Consider the following 17,947-nt stretch of genomic DNA (forward strand, 5'->3'; position numbering starts at 1 on the left):
TCCCAAAGTTTGGGACGCAGATATCCTGAAATAATTTTTACAATGCAGAAAAGGTATTTTCCTGCTCCCCAATTACACAAACTGTTAATGGGTAACTGGAGGCAGGCTAAGTGCTAAAATCTGGTACTATTACACTGAATGACACTCCATAAAATAACATCTGTCTGTGTGTAACACAGCCTTAATTCCCAGAACACTGGCAATCTGTAATGAAAATAGCATGTTGTAAGCACTGAACATATATATGTATAAAAGAAGTACAAGTAGAGTGCTTTTCTGATCAAATTCAAGTAGGAAAAAGGCAGGCTTATTTATTATCTTCCTGCAGTTTATAATACAATTTTATTTTGTAAAGTGCATTTATAAATTTGTCTTTTTATTCCTTTACAGCATATACATATATATACACACACATAAATGTATGAAACCATCAATATTAATGTGTGTATATACATATATATATATATAAATAAATATATGTTTAAATGGAGTTTCATCAAAAAATTAAATACTAATCAGATATTAAAGTCAGTGTGAAGATTCCAACTGGATTTACAGCTGGAATCAAGATGAGGCTGTAACAAGCTCTAAATCTGCATACCTTTCTTTTGTAATGCTAGCCCAGATCACAATATTACCTTTGTCTTTGCTTTGCTATACCCTCTTCCTAAGAGTTACTTGAAGGTTCTTGATGTTAGATGGGCCACAAGTAAGGTAAAAATAATTCTGTGTGAGTATCCCATTACAGTGTATTTTGTGTTTACAGATGATGCCACAAACTGCTTGCTGTTAAATTGATCTCAGTCAGGGAAATCCAGCTTCTGGTGTGTAAAATAGCAGCTTTCACAGCAAACTGAGACAGTGCATTCAGAGATGGGGGTTTTAGGACTCAAGAGTTGAAACTACAGAACTAATGATGAAATTTTATCGTGTTCATCAGATCATTTTCAACATTGAAGTTTAGCTTTGTGTCTTTCTTTTTTATCACATTTCATTTGATGTAAGATAATCTTAATAAAAATGTTAGTACATGCACATAATAACAACTATAATTTTTGATTTCTATGTCTAAGGAAAGGAGTAATGTCTCAATATATTCCCATATGATGCATCTTTATATTTCCAAGTTGTGGCTTGATAAATAGTACAGCTTTGTCTTACCAATTAGTAAAACATTATCCAATAATGATATCAGCTCTGACACATCCAGGTAATATTTGAATAGATTTATATTTGCAGTTACATTCACATTTACCACAAAGGAATTTTTTTGGCATGAACAAAAAATGGAAATGTTGATATGTGCTCAATGTTTAGGAAATGCTTTAGCATTCTATAAGATTACTTGCTGATGAGAAAAGCTCATTATACAGAACTATTATATTAGTGCTGGAATAACAAACAAATTTTAACAGAAAAACGACCCCAAAACTGAACATGATACTCCTCCATAAAATAAAAGAAGGAAAAATTAATGAAAGAAAGATATGCTGTCATGACACTTCTGTGTTTTCTGTAGAAAAACTGTAATTTCTTAACATAATGTGGTTTAAAGTAGGATTTTTTCCTCCTGGTGTGTTTTGGAAAAGTCGAATTTTTCCTGGTAAGGGTGCTGAAACTTCTTATTCGGTATAATTTTACACAGAATGTTAGACACCTTCTGCATATATCTATTATAGGGAAGGAAAATGTATTTTTCCAGGTAACAAGTTTTTCTTATCTGAAGAAGTTCTGTGAAAACCTGAGAATCAAGTAGCAGCATCCCAGGCTTAGTGACAAAATTGTGTTTTTTCTATGTCCTCACACATATGAGTTACATGGCAGCCATTAATCTAGTGATGATATGTTATTTTTCTCTATGGGTTTCCTATTCTTCAAGACTTTGCTGCATTTCTAAAGCATGTGCTAACACAAGGGCAAGGTGGCATCTCCTTCTGGCATTTTGTGTGAGGCAGGGATTTCTGCATGTGCCCTTGTATGGATGGGTTTTTTTTGTGCATTGGTTTTTGGGAACAAGGACAATCTTACGCCTCTCACTTTTAGATTTCCAAATAGTTTTGTAGTGCAGGAACTGGTGAAGGGAATGTTTCTGTTAACAGTGACTGACACAGCCCAGGCATTAAGTGGTCCTCTTCAAGGAAAACTTCAGCAATCCTTATGGAAGGGAATGAGCAGGCTGTGTAACACCAGAGCAGGGAATGAGACTGTCTGTGCTCCACCATAAGCACTGAAGGTCCTATCGAATTTTTATATTTCTGAGTCCCCAGAGACAATAAAGTCTTTGCTTGTTTGTGATGGTTAGTTTGCCAAGCTACCTCATGTTGCTGTGCAGACTACTATAGGACAGCCAAGGAAAATTCTCCATCAGGTCATGTTCACCCACATATTCCAAATTGCTCTTGTAAAAAAAAAGTCAACAACAACAAGTCCTTCAGTGATCTCTAATGTGATTCTGCTTCATCTTTGCACTGGAAAACCCTGCTTACTTCATATTTTCAAGTTATAAAAATGGTATTCTATAATCTATTTGTTCAGATTCCTGATACACATTAGTTATTTTCCCCCATATATTACAAAGAAAAGTCTTTTGAGTGAAAGCTACATGCCCTGCTTTTCATTCTCTTTAACCTCTTATTTCCACTCTCATTATGTTTTTCGGCAAAATAAAATTAATTTTATCAGTTCCTAGATAGTCTATTGAGGGGCAGGGGGGAAAGCAAAAGCATAGTTTGTCTGGTTTTATATCCTGTCACTGCTTAAGTCCTAATGCTTGAGCCTGGAGAAAGGATGGAGATAAAATTGGAAAATCCAAGCCAGACCATTGTCTAGGCTCAGCTGCTTTGAACACTCCAGATATTTGGGATTATAGGGGAAAAAAAAAAGAAGAAGAAAAAAGGCCAGTTTCACAATGACAAGGCAAACCCCAGCAAATGTAGCAATATATTGGCAGAGTAGTGCCTTGTTGCTAGATGTGTTGGTAAGTAGGTGTCCAAGAACAATTTGTCTGCAACACACAAACAGGCTCATGTGGCTCTAGCTGATGCCAAGATTACCCTGGGGAATGATGTGCTTACTAGCTGGAGGCAGAATATCATAAATGTGAAGGCATTTCTCACAGTGATGTGGAATGGTCAGTGTAAGCCCCCTGGAGACCCCTGGAGTATGCATGTGGAAGAAGGAGGAGGAGGAGGAGGAGGAGAAGGAGGAGGAGGTGGAGGAGGAGGAGGAAGAATAACTCTGGGGAAGAATGCAGGCAGTGATAAATAAAGCCTATCTGTATTTATCTCCCAAGTGTGCATGTGTGTTTCTGTGTGACAGAGAGGGTAGGGAAGCCAGGGATCTCTACCTTAATGTGTTATGGAAGATGCACTGAAGTTTTAAGACACACAGGGGAATCAGAAAAGAAAGGAAAGTGTTATTTAATTGCTCAGAAGCTCAGTGGAAGAGCTAAATTACTCTGAGACTCAGGGACAAGTAAATGACTGAGGGCTCAGAGGATGTGCCAGTGAGCACCATACAAATGATCAGGGAGACAGAGAGGATTTCACTGAGGTTTCAGAAACCAGGGCCTTCTGCTGCTTGCCTGGGGTGTGGAGCAGAGCCAACACCTCTCACATCCTGAGGTGGGGAGCACAGCATCAGCAGGGTCCCTGGTGTGGGCACTGGCTGACAATACAGGCTAACACGCACATGTCGACAGTGGTTCGCTTTGGAGCTTCAGTGGTGAAGCTCAGCTCCCTGAAAGACTGTGCAGAGTAATATGCTCTGACTTTATTTCTTAGAGGTTGTGTGCAATCTTCAGGGAATGGGTGATAGTGCCTTTCTTCACTCATTTATGTTGCACGGAAGAAAACATATATTTAAAGTATGTTTGTGTTCTACCTGTTACTCTAGAAATGCCAGAAATGTCAACTCTGATCTTCCATGTTTTCAGAGCAGGGGGTGACTTAGATGTGACATGTGCAGCACTTAGGATTTTTAAACTGTGTTGAAAGAACAGTATGTATCAAAACTTATAGTTTCTCAAATATTAAAAAAACCCCAAAAAACAACAAAACCAAAAGAGTAAACAAAATAATTCCTACCACAAAACAAAAACAAAGGATTTTGGAATATGCATTTCTTATCTCAATAAAATTTCACTTCTTCAGTTTCATCACTACTGTTATTCAAGTAAAAATTGAGACTTTTAGGATACACTGAGAGTGAATTTTGAGGAGGGAAAACCAGTGAAAAAGAGGTTTTTTTACAGGAAAGGGGTTAAACATTACTTTTGGTGGCTGTAAAGCACTACAAATTCACACTTTTTCCTTTTTTTTAAATTAGTTCATATCAAGAGGAAATTACAGAACTTCTGCCTTCCTTATAGAGTTGTCCAGATTTGACAGTCATATGTTTTCTTTCCATATTATTTTCATAATGCATTAATTTAACTTGAGTTCTGAATTTTTTTAAAAGTACTCATTTTGTTGACTGCAAGGCTGAATTTGCTTTCTTGGTCATAATACTTCAACATAATTTTGCTTATTGGATAATTTGTCTTTATGGTGTCAAATTTGTCTTCTTCTGATTGGTTGTTTTTAAGCATTGCTTCAAATCTTGGCAATGTGTTTCTTGGTCATTCTCAGATTATTATTTTTTATAGAATCAATTCCTAGCTGCAAATGGAGAAACTTAAAGACTCTCATATTTCCCCAGCCATAGCTCCTCCTTGGAAATTAATTAGATGAAATAATGTCTATCATTAATTGGCTTACAGCAAATTGTACCTTTAACTCTATTTAGTGGACTGTCAACAGTCCCTGTTTTGCTCATTAAGCAATGGGGTGTCCTTAAGTGACATGAAACCTTGTCCCTGGGATCCTGTAACAACACAGTCTTCCTGCTTGGAAAGAGCACTTCCCTTCTTCTCTTTGTCTAGAATGTAGCATGAATGGATGTGTGCCTACAATGCAACAGTAGGCAAGGCAACCGCTGGGTTTTGATACACACAGGAAAAGCAGGAGATGCAGAATTCCAGGGCGCATCGAGCTGCATTTAGCAAAGACAGCCTGGTCCTGCTGGCACAGGACCAAAGTTGCTAAGAAAGAGAACACTTCAGGTATTGTGTGGTCTTAAAAAAGCAGTTTGCTTGTTTTGAAAGAGCATCATATCTTTTCTGGGAGAGCAGCTAAGCTGAGCACCCATGTGCAGGAGGTGAAGTTGATTCTGACTGGCAAAGCCCTGCACTTGAACTCCCTTAGAGCATTTCCAGAGAAAGCCTGATGTACAGTCTTATGACTGTGGACAAAGCTCAGGAATCCTCCCTCTTCTCTCCCCCTCTCTGCTGCTGTCCTTTCCCTCCAGCAGCAACCTTCACTCCCCACAGATGAAGCTTTGCTGGTCCTTCCAGCAGGGGACACAAATGTTTCATGGAGAAGTGATGGCTTTGGTGGGTTTTAGCAATAGTCACATCTGGAAATTCTAAAAAGCTGATGAATCTTAGAGTAAATTACCATTTGCTTAGAAAACTAACTTAAATAATATAAGGAATGGGTCAGTTGGGTGGGTTAATTGTTATAAAGGGCTGAGTGTATCACATGTGTGACAACGACTACCACACATTGGATGTGCAGGGCTGTCAGGAGCAACCCTGAGCAGAACATTCTGTTCTGGCCTGTAACTCACTCTGAATGAGAATGATGGGGCCCAGTCCTCAGTGGTGAACAAAAAGGGCATGGTACATGGTCTTCTGATCACCACTGTGCTCAGGGCTGTGCTGGAGAGCACTGGCACAGCCTGTGCTAGGAGCAGTTGTTGTGAGCTGCAGGCTCCTGCTAGGACTCTGCACTCACTGCTATTAGCTGGGGGTCTCGCACCATGGAACCTGAAATGGCAACACTGCAAGCCTCCAGTGTTTCTTTGAACTTGGATTAATTAAGTTTTATATCTGTTTTAGTTTGATGGAGTAGTGTAAAATGACTGTGCCATGGGCCAGGATCAAGGGAAAGGTTTTACTTCTGGCTGGGAGACACCGGTGTATCCTGCCCTACTTGAGACCCTAAAAATAGTGCTTTCTTGTTCACAATGAATTTTCTTCTGCAAATTTCTATGCCAGGAAAGTACATTAATGGATGCTGAGTAATCTTGTGTCGAATAATAAGATTTTTTAAATAAGAATAATTAAACAAACAAGCAAACAAAAAAAGAAGGCAGACGAAACTCCAAGTGTCCCATCTCCTATTATTAAAAGCTAAAAACCTATCTCTGTAAAAAATTTCATTTGAATGATCCCAGCTGGTATGTTGGCATATTTCAAGATCCCTGTCCGTTTTCACAGCTCCAAGACACTTTTGGGCAAAAGTGTGAGGAATAGCAGTTCTTTTAGGTGTTTGCAGATCAGACCCTACTATTGGTGATTAATTACCAAAAGATTATAAACTCCTTGCAAGACAGCTTAGCTACTCTGCTCCTTAATCTTTGTCCTCTGCCTTTCACTTTGTCTTTAACCTCTAGAAGGACAAGCCGCAGGAGGCTGATTTATGCTCCTAAAGTGATTTACTCTCTTTTGCTCTGTCACACAGACTTTATCTGATTTGTTACTTACTCTGCTAAACAAGTCCAGGCAGGGTTTTCTGAGGTAAACATGAATGGCATGCTCATAGAAACAAGGGTCAAGCACTTGCTACCAAAAATTTCCTAGTCATATAAAATTTAAGGATGAGAGGGAAGCAAAAATAACTGAATAACTTCAGTGCAGACTGCCAGAGAGAGCATGCAGCCATCCTGAAGGAAAAGTTGCTTGTGTTCCATGTAAGAGTAAGATGCCTCTAACAAATCCCTCATCACACTGGATGCCATATCTGTGTCCAGACTCCTGCAAACCCCTTTTCCAGCACACTCTGAGATTACTTTGCAGGCATTTATGAAGTGAAGGATCAGTTGTGAATGAAAGGCGAGGGCTTGCTAGCATCATTGCCCCAGGACTCCTTCAAGCTCCTCAGGAGTGGTGGGAAGCTTCAAAGCATGGTGGGGCTGGGCTGCAGTGCCATTAAAAATAAGGTCCCCCAACAGAGACTGCAAGTGAGTTTGAGCAGAAAAACTCATCCAGGTCATCCAACCTGGCCAACACTGGCTCAGTCCCGAGCTGGATGGGCAGTGAGACAGAACACAGGCCCTGAGCTATGTGTTGAGAACGGAATTGTTTTCTTCTGAGAAGAAACGTGTTTGTCTATTATAACCTCAGTAGAATAAATTCTTCTTTGTACTCCAACAAGAGTAAGATCAATGTGCATATGTGTTTTTCCCTGTTAGACCTTGCAAGTGTAGAGAAAGCTGACTTTGTTACTCGGCAGACCTTGGGGCTGGCATATGGAAGGTGGAGAGCAACGCTTATTAGGAATTCACTGAGGTATAAAATGCTTTATAACACTGTGTGAGATGAGAAAGAATTCAGGAACTTTGGTAATGGTTCTTCAAGAGTTAGGAAGACTTGGATGTGGAGGAGACCTTGAAAACATGCAACCCATTACTTGGATATATGGAACCTCGTTTTTCAGCTCTCAGAGTGGGATTAATGGAGTAGAGTGGCAGTGAAAAACAAAAACTGTCATTAAAGGAAATATAGGAGTATTACCTTGCTGCCATGGTACTATTTCACAGGCATTTAGTTATCCATTGACCTGCACAGAGAAGCAAAATCACTTAGGGCTGCTCCAAATGAGACTGGTCTTACAGCAGAATGTCACTAGTAAAATGTGAAATGGGCATCAGGTTGGCTCCCTTGGCTATCTAAATGACATAGTTTCCGGGAGATATGGAGGACTTTTCTAAGAACCTGAACTATCCATCTTGAGGGATGACTGTGTAAAAAAAATTTCTGATCCCTACAGAAAAGATAGATCATAGGAACTTAAAGTTGGACAAGAAAAAATAATTATGACACGAAGCTGAAGTGTTAAGTAGGCTTGACTTTTCATTTCTATAGTGACAGTGAGATCTTCAAACATATTTCTTTAGACATTCAGAGCCAATTTCCATTACATTAACTGCAATCTACAGGGCTGTGTCTGTAGATTTTGATCTGTTAAGTTCTAAATACAATTTTTTTTGAATGCTGACTAAAACCCCTTGAAATATGAAATTGATTTAAGGAAATCCTACTTCTTGGAAGAATAGTAATAATAGGTGCTGAGGTTCCTTGTCTATTAAGTAGTCTTTGCCTTTGCTGCTGCATTTACCACAGTCATCTTGTGAAATTCTGTCACCACCTACTCAGAACAAAACCTGTCCTTTAAAACCTCTTCAAATGCAATTAAATGACACAGTGGTCTCTCTCACTGGAAAGAAAAGATTTTTCTTTTTCCGAACATTCGTGTATTGCTGCTAGTCAAAATATAGCTCTGGAAATTAACAGTGTTTCTAATCTTACCAGGGATGAGTTGCTCTGCTGAACTATCCTGCTCTTCCATAAGTATTGTGCAGGTGCTGAGCTGGCTGTCAGTAAACAGCAAATGATGTATTGTATTGTAGTGCTGTTTGAGTGAACCAAATTTTTGCAAAAGAACTTAATTCAGACAGATTTTTCAAGGCCTTTTTTAAATACATAAGTTCTCTTGCCTTGCAAAATGAAGGTAAGCAGTATATGAACAAATCACTGGTTAAACTTTTAAACTTGCAATATATTTAGTAATTTTAGGGAGACAGACAAAAGTAAGGTAGCGAAAACATACTGCTTTTCCTTAAATTAACCCTTTGACATACTTCAGCAGGGTCTGCTACATGGTAAAGCATGAAGACTATGCAGAGGCTTTTAGTGACATTCACTCCTGTCATCCCTGCAAACTGATTTGCATGTGTCTAAGTCAGAAATATCACATAAGAAGACCTAATGAAAAGGATCCTGGATTCTAGTATTGCAGATGCTTCTGGGTTTAAAATTCCCGAAGTATTTTTGTTAAAGGCTTTGATATAATCCCGTCTGGCTTTGCTGTGTGGAGAGTGGATCAAAGGTACAGACATATTAGCCTCCTCTGAATTTCAGGCCTCCTGGGGATTAGTTTCCTAGGGATGTCCTAAAAGTTTTCCTCTAATACAAACACAATATCAGAGGAGCTGTTCACATGGACTGAAAGTTTAAATTCTCAGTTTATACAAGCATAATTTAGAGAGTCAATTCTTTTGAGTGTAGTGTGCAGTACCTTAGGTTAAACATGTCTCTCTTGTTATCATTACCAAATGCACAGTACACTAAGCAAATTATCATGCTAGACAGAAAGGGTGTTTGAATTTCTTTAAGAGATAAAATGAAGATAAATCACATTCAAACATCTGTGCTGCCTCCATTTGTCCTTCAATGCACACCAAAAAATGTTTCTATGAAATTTTGCCCAGGCTGCTGGTTGTACTGTACAGATCAGCCATTACCATTGTTATGCACCAGTGGGGAAAGCAAACATACATAATATATGGTAAAAAATGCACAGCAGATAGATGAAAATAATAGAAAAATTATCAGAAAATAATGCTATGTACTTTCACAGTGAGATTTCTGCTCCAAAGGTGTATTCTAATGATAATATAAAAACTGTGCAAGTGATTATGAGAAAATTTCTCCTGGCTTTTGTTTTTAATAACACAAGGAACTGTACAGACAATTCACAAGCTGCACAGTAGGTTTCTGAAGTTAGGGTAGCAATCTATTTTTCTGAATGTTCTCTTGTTGAGTGTGGGGATATTTCCCCCATAACTAATCAATTTACATTATTTTATAGGTTTACTCTTTATGACAGCTTTTTTCACAACCTACTGCACTTTTACGATTTTGTTATAAGAAAGTGTTAAAGAACCTCTTTCAGGTACATCAAGAGATACCTGACTCCTCCTTGAGCTGGGAGGGCTGATCCTGGGAGAGACTGAGTGCCTCTAATGCTGCTGAAGCCCTTCTGCTCCTTCTGAACCTGGGAAGCAAAGAGGGGGCTCCATATCACAGTTTTTCAAATCATCAGGGAGATGTGGCCCAGATGTGAGCATAATTTCTCCCCTTGATCATGTCACATAGACTTCATGATACTAGTTCTGTGAATAATTGCTTGACAGGAGAAATGAAGTTTTTACAGGCTATTAGGAAACTATCCTTGAAAACATTTTTCTTAGGGAAAAAGCTTTGATTATCACACAAGCTGTTAACACAACAAGGTAGAAGATGTTTCAGGCCTGAAAAGAAGATGGTAAATCATTATAATATGCATTATATAATTATATTATGATATTATGATACCATTATAGATAAAACCTTTTGATAATTTAACTATAAAATAAACATAAGAGGCTATCATATGACATGCAGCGTGTACCCACTATTGATGTTGCAAAAGTGTATAAAATCAATGTAAACATGAAAAAAGACACCAGAAAAAAATTTTTTGGAAGTGATGAATGAAACTTGGGGTAATTTGAAATGAAAATCTATACTACACTGGTATTATTTCTGTAATTCATTTCAGTTTGGTGTTTTTTTGCAAAATGTTACTGTTTCCAATAAATACAAAGCTCTGATTTTTGGCTAGCTCTGTTCTCAGATTGGTCAACAAGACTTTTGTGATACTGTCCAGTGGGCACTCTTTGGCTAGAGATGCTGTTAAAAAAACCTAATACTGGCATAAGATGAGAAAATTTTTCAGGAGGCAGGGGGCCATCAGCACTGGGCCAAGTGATGAATGGACTTTGGGAGAAAGAGGTTGGAAGAGCAGGGTCAGAAGGACAGCTGTGACCTTGTCATGTCCCTGAGATATCACCACCAGCACAGGGAGCTCAGGCAAGTGGCTGGTGAAACACATGGACCCTGTTGCAGTCTGCCCCTCCACAGTGAGAGGAGTGGGAACTGGGGATTAACTCTTCTTGGTAAAAGTTGTTTTTATTAATCTCTTCGTCCTCCTGAAGCAGATGGGAAGCCTGTTGTTGAAGTTATTGAATACAAACACTTTGTCTAAAACATATCCTGGCAAGATTGTTCTGTATATTCCCTTTTCTGTGCCCCTGAAATGTTAGAGGGTCTCACCAAAGGCCAAGGTTTTGTCTTCTCAAGGAAGTGTAATTACTTAGGGTTTTTTTGAGTTGACATTTAGGAGACTTCTTCCGTATCTTTCACTGCACAGTAAATGTGTCTGAGAGTCAGAAATGTCACCAGTTTTATTTGGTGAAATACAAAGGAGAAGAAAACACTTAGGTCTGTGGCAATATTGTCTGCATTCACTTTTTTTAGCAGAGTATATTTGTGACTTCATTACTCAGTCCTTTGTTACAGTTTAAGATCATCTGAACTTTTCTAATTATTTTTTTCTGCTTAAAATGCTATTGTAATTTTTCTTCTTATAGTGACTAGAATCATAGATTTCATTACAGGCTACTGTACAAATGATCTTTGCCCCATCCTGTATTATTAAAACCTCTTTCTAAAGAGGTCCATGTATGTCTCCATATTTGTCATACAACTATTCTAACACAAGAATTTTCTTTAGTATTTGCAATTGTATTTAGTATTTGCAGTTTGCCACTTTTGCCTATTTTCCCAATATTTCTTATTTAGTTTAATTTCCTTATTAGGAATATTCCTGATTTTCAATATTGTTTTCTCAGAAATTAATATATTTTTCTAATACATTTGATGCTATTTTCGTTCTTCCTTCTTGAAGATCCATACCTTGTTTGGATTCATTGGTTTGATGAGAGCTCATACATACCGAAGTTAAAAACACACCTCTGAAGTATCAGAAATTTTTTATTCTTGCCAGTGCTGCTTAATATACTTTTGCTCTTCCATAATTGCCATTTGTAATTACCTAACCCTCAACTTACAGAAATTGTCAATTAACTTAATAATTTCACAGTTCAATTATTTTTAAATACAGTAGGTGGCCTATAAATCTGGTGGTCTATAATTAATTCACTCAGTGCAACATTTTCAATCCCATTCCATGTGGATTGCCAGCGGACCATAAATCAGAAGTAAATAGCAGAGCAGTGACTGTGTGTGTGCGTGAGGGCAGTGCATCAACTGCTGGATGTGGCAGGACTCATTACATACAGTTGTACCCAGCAAATAAATATATGACCTGGCTGCCAGGAAGAGCAAAGGTGGCCAGATAAGAAGAGCACATTATCCCTCTGTGATTCCCACTGCTGCCTTCCTAGCGTGTAAGCAAATATCTCTTGCAATCTACATCTCAGGCTTATAAAACAACATGAAAGTTATTGTTATCAGAGAACTACCAGGTCTGTAGAGTGCCACTAAGTTGCCCCGGAAAAAGGCTGGTACACAAGGGATTGCTGGCCGATACTGTTTAGGGATAACAAAGGGTTGATTAAGCAACAGTAATGAGTTAGTAGGAGATGCAGGTGCAGAGGATGCTGAATGAACAGGTGCACAAACATGTACTCCCAACTCTTGATCCCAGGCCAGCAGTGAGTGCCTTGGTTCATCTCCCAGAGGACACTGCAGCACTTTGCAGGCCAAACCAGCACCAGCCAGGGAGCTCGGCACACCCACTGAGGAACTAAGGACTAGCCAGACCCAAGGCCAGTCTGTCCTGGTTGCTGAATTTGACCATTCCTTTTCTGGCAGCCAAGCAGAAATGGCATAGAAATTATGGCATGAGTCTTGTAGCACTATACGTGTTGCATGTACTGGAACAGTGCAGTGGACACAACTGCAGTGCAGGGTGCTACTCACTGTTATTCAGATTGGGTTTTTCTTCCTTTAATCCAAGATATTTATGTTGTTGTGCTTGCTGCTGTATTATGGATCATCTGATCCTCCATCTGATAGAGCAAGGTGTGTTTTGTGGCTCTCCTGGTGATGCTTGTAGGAAGTAATTCCACAGAGCCTCACTATATCTATCCCAGCCATCACATATGGCTATAGAATAACCCAAACTGTTGTTGTGACCTAGCCAGTCAAAGAAGATAAATTTTGTGTCGCTCTTCATTGGCACATAATTTTTTTCTGTGAGAACCTCAGGAAGAGAAAGGTATCAAGAGGTCAAATCACAAATTACAGAGCATCCTGCAAGCCTTAGGACACTGAGTGTACAAGCTGTGATCGATTGCCTCATTTCTCTGTTGTCTCTTGCTGTAACAGTGAAAGACAAAAAGGGTGGGAAATTTCCACTGTTTTTTGATTGATACACATTTCTATATACATTAGAAATGTACATGTTATGTGATTTCATCTGTCACTAGAAAGTCAAGTAGGTGAGACCTTTTCAGTTAAAAATGTTAATATAGTGGTTTCCAGAAGTTTATCTGCCTCCTACAGTCTTCTCCAGAAACTTCATTCAACACCAAAACTCTTGAGCAGGTTCAAACCAATGTCTTTTTCCCTCTTTATCGCAGTCTAACCTTCCACACATTTATTTCCTTTCCTGAGCAAACACCTATATTTCTCCCCTAAAGATGTAGTGTCAGAAGACCAAGCAAGAGTCCTGGAAAACTGTCAAATTCAATTTATGTAAGAGTTGCATAATCTGTAGGTCTCAAGAAAATGAAGATGATGTTTCCTATGAAGGGAAGGGGATAATATCAAAGACACTCAGGATTCACTTCTAACCCTAAAAGGGCCTAAGACAGATTTTTGCAGCTGTGAGACTGATATTCAAGCTGAAGTTTAGAAGCATATACTCCAAAAAAGCTGTTTTATGTAGCATGGCCTATTTTTGTGGCTTTCGGCACTGCTCTCTGTCTCCGCAGATGTGCCCAGGACATGATAACTACAGAGAGAATATAACTATAGAACCACCCTGCTGTGGTTCCTCAACATAAAGGACCTAGTGACAGGGGATGTGCAATCTCTGCCAGCACCTGGTGGAGTAAGAAGAGACAGGTGTCCATCCTGTGCTCTGGAGACAAATCAGAGCAGAAACCTGACAAGAAACCCAATTTCTGCAATGCTCTCCAGGTTGTTCAAGTGGGAAACATATGTTCTGGCTATTTGTTTTTCAGATATATTCCTCACTATACTGGTACATTTCTTTCCTTTTTTCAGTGTAGAGATGTCTGTAGACACACGCACATATATATATTCCTGTCTAAACACAGATGCATATTTATAGAGAATATACAGAAACATGGATACATTGCTTTTTCAGAACTCCCTTGGATGTAACAGTAATGGTCCATATACTCCAAAAAAGCTGTTTTATGTAGCATGGCCTATTTTTGTGGCTTTCGGCACTGCTCTCTGTCTCCGCAGATGTGCCCAGGACATGATAACTACAGAGAGAATATAACTATAGAACCACCCTGCTGTGGTTCCTCAACATAAAGGACCTAGTGACAGGGGATGTGCAATCTCTGCCAGCACCTGGTGGAGTAAGAAGAGACAGGTGTCCATCCTGTGCTCTGGAGACAAATCAGAGCAGAAACCTGACAAGAAACCCAATTTCTGCAATGCTCTCCAGGTTGTTCAAGTGGGAAACATATGTTCTGGCTATTTGTTTTTCAGATATATTCCTCACTATACTGGTACATTTCTTTCCTTTTTTCAGTGTAGAGATGTCTGTAGACACACACACATATATATATTCCTGTCTAAACACAGATGCATATTTATAGAGAATATACAGAAAACATGGATACATTGTTTTTTCAGAACTCCCTTGTATGTAACAGTAATGGTTTCAAATCTTTGTTGACAAATATGATACACCAGATCCATGGATTATATCTATAATGGCATACAATCCATCACTCTTTCTATTCATAAATCATGCTTTATATAGAAACAAATATATATTAAAAAAAAAGTGATCCTTTCATGGTTTTTTTTTTCTTATTAATTAAGAAAGTTAATGTTACCTCTGCAACAAAACCCACCCCAAATCTTTTAAGTCTCATTATAAGGTGTTTAGAACATTGTCATAGCAGTTCAGGAAGAGTTTCCTTCCTGAGTGTACCTAACTTTCAGGACATGGATTAAAGTTCATAATGCAGGGATTTCTGAGGACTGTTGTACCTGAAACATGTACAATGTTTCATTTTTGAGAGAAATCTCTTCAGTGCAGTTAACATGCTTTCTTGCTTTTATCAGAAACTAGATTAGATTGGCAACCGTGTTTTTCCATAGAAGCTGAACTATTAGAAAATCTCGTTTTTAAAGAAAATAATTTATATAAACTTAAAATGAATCCCTCTAAACTCTTACCAAGTTTTTTTGTATGTAATGTTCTAAAAAAAGGCAATCTCTAACCAATAATGATTGTAGGAAAATAGTGTAAGAAATTTTTAAAGAAAATAATTTATATAAACTTAAAATGAATCCCTCTAAACTCTTCCCAAGTTTTTTTCTATGTAATGTTCTAAAAAAAAGGCAATCTCTAACCAATAATCATTGTAGCAAAATAGTGTAAGAAATGCATTTTTCCTTTACATAAGAAAATAATGTTTATTATTATTTTTCCACTTTACAAACCATTTCAAGAGGTTATGCTCAGTTGAAAATCAGACATAGCATTGGTGTGAACAAACCCAACACACTCAACTGTATTCAACAGAGTTCTTTTTCAAACTTGCATTTTGGAAAAATCACCTTGTAGATTTTGCAGATTCATGTTCAAAGGAATGTAGAAACCAAGCTAGTTTAGAAGGGGGAAGACCAGTAATCTACCTTGTCCAACCTTTGCCTTTTGTTCTATATATTTATTTGTTTCTGCTCACAGTCGATTTTCTATCAGTGCTTTCAATTAAAACTGTGGTATTGACTTCTTTCTTTCTTCTTGAGAAAGGATATGTTCTTAGAAATCTTGATAGGACTTTCTTTTGCCATTAGGTCTGGTGTATTTCTGGGGTCACATGAGGGCTTTCTGTTTTGCCTGTAATTAATCCCTATTTGGCTGCTCACTAGCACTTCTCTTAGAGGAGTCTCACTCCATTTCTATTTTGTATCTTTCTAACTTTTGATGTACAGACAGGCGGGACCCCAGCATTATTTTTGTGTTAGTTATAACACATGAAAGATGGTTATAACAGGTCAGATGTGTTATCCAGTGATCTGCTCCCATAAAAGGCCACTTTCAGACATTTCACAGATGAGTTTAAAGATTTATATTCACATGTGATGGATGCATGCAAAAAAACTTCTTTACAGAAGTTAAACCAAGGGAGGGAATGACTGGTTGCTGTCCTGCACACTCAGAGTTAATGTCCTCCAAGTTGTTTTAAATCAGTACAAGGTTCACCTTGAGCCATCTTGACGCCCACAGACACAGATCCTGAAGTATTTCAGTATCTTACCCAATGCTGAATATTCTTTAAGAATATGGATTAAGTGGAGAATGGTTGGAGTGGGAGCCCCATCTGGTATTAATGCACTGACATAAACACAGAAGTGCGTGCTGTTATAACAGGGGGGTGAGCATCCTCTGTCTCCCAGGACAGGTTTCCATGAAAGCATATGCAGGGATAAACTCAGAGTGACATGTGCTTGACTTTCCTTGATGCCCTGGATGGCTGGAGATGGAGCCATCAAGCATCCAGTGCACATCAGGCTTGGGTCACCCTTTTGCCCCAGTGAGCAGTGAAGGAGAGCTCAGCCATGGCCTTTTGTGGGCAGTTCAAATTGTGGCTCTCTCTGCCAGAAGCCCCAGACACCTAGTCCTAATTTGGGAGTGAACTAGCACCCTGTAATCTGTTTTTCCCTTTTTTTTTTCTTTCTGTTCCCTGTCTGTTATGTCAAGATCCTACTTCCAGAAGCCAAACTGTTCCCAAAACACCTGCAATATGACCCAAAAGTTAACTGTGCCCTGAATGAGAACCAGAAGACTCCTCCATAAACCAATTTAGTTTCTGGGAGCAGGCATCCAGAAAAACATCCACCCTTCCTCCTAGATATCACATACAAGCATATTTATCCTCCCAGACAGAGATACCCAGTTAATCTGCTCATCCATGCAGATAATAATGAAGCACTAAAAGAGACAGATACTCACAATAAATAAGGGTCCAGATCCTCCTTGTATATAATCTGGGCTCATTCTTTTGAGATCAAGGTGGTGACAAATTTTTGTGCTGGTCTGTAAGGACATGCAGCAATATATTTCCTGTGAGATTATGGTCAGAGAATTGCACATATATGTTAGCAGTATTTTCCCATTTGGACTTGACTGGATTTATTATAATAAAATATCTCTTGGGCAGTGTAAGAAAGGGAAGCAGTAGTAGCGTGCATCTATTAAACAACCATATTCTATTATTGTTGTAATATTGTCTGAATATTGTCTGCTATGAATGTGTCCACAACCTTTTTTGCTTGTTTGAAGTAGTTACTTTTATCAAAAGGTTTTATATTGGCTCTGGAAATATATTTTTTGTGCATGTTCTTTCCCTAAGTAGTGAGATCTCCATTAAATACAACATGAAAATTGTATTTTTGAGTAGCATAAAAGCCATTTTCATTGGGAAGAGACATTACCTTCTAATGACATGCCACAACCTGATTCATCATTTGCTTTTGTAGTTTCAGCAACAAAAGACTTTTCTGAATAGTTTTTTCCTTTTTTTTTTTTTTAATGAGGGTTTCCTCCCTTTTTATATTTTCTCTGGTTAAGTATGATTTCCTAAATTATGCCTTGCAGGTGCATAATTTTCAGAATACCTTCTTAGTATTTTGAGTTCAGCTCTGCCTTTTTTTTTCCAGGTTTTGATTTCCTCTTATTATTGTTACTGCTAGTATTATTACTGAAAATGTGTGGGATGTTCAACACTTGGGAATGAAAAAGGTTAAATATCTGACAACCTGAAGACCAGATTTTCCTGGCTTTTTCTTTAAACTGGTATATTTTTTATCCCTCTTGAGGTAATGTGTTTTCAAAGTGAATGTAATATTTTACTGGTATATTTTACACGGTGTTCCACAGGTGAACATCATCCATCCGCGCTTGTGCTCCGGGCCAGCTGGATGCTGCTCAGCTGTGAA

Source organism: Passer montanus, unplaced genomic scaffold (genome assembly GCF_014805655.1).
Source record: "Passer montanus isolate IOZ18808 unplaced genomic scaffold, ASM1480565v1 scaffold40, whole genome shotgun sequence".
Lineage (NCBI taxonomy): Eukaryota > Metazoa > Chordata > Aves > Passeriformes > Passeridae > Passer > Passer montanus.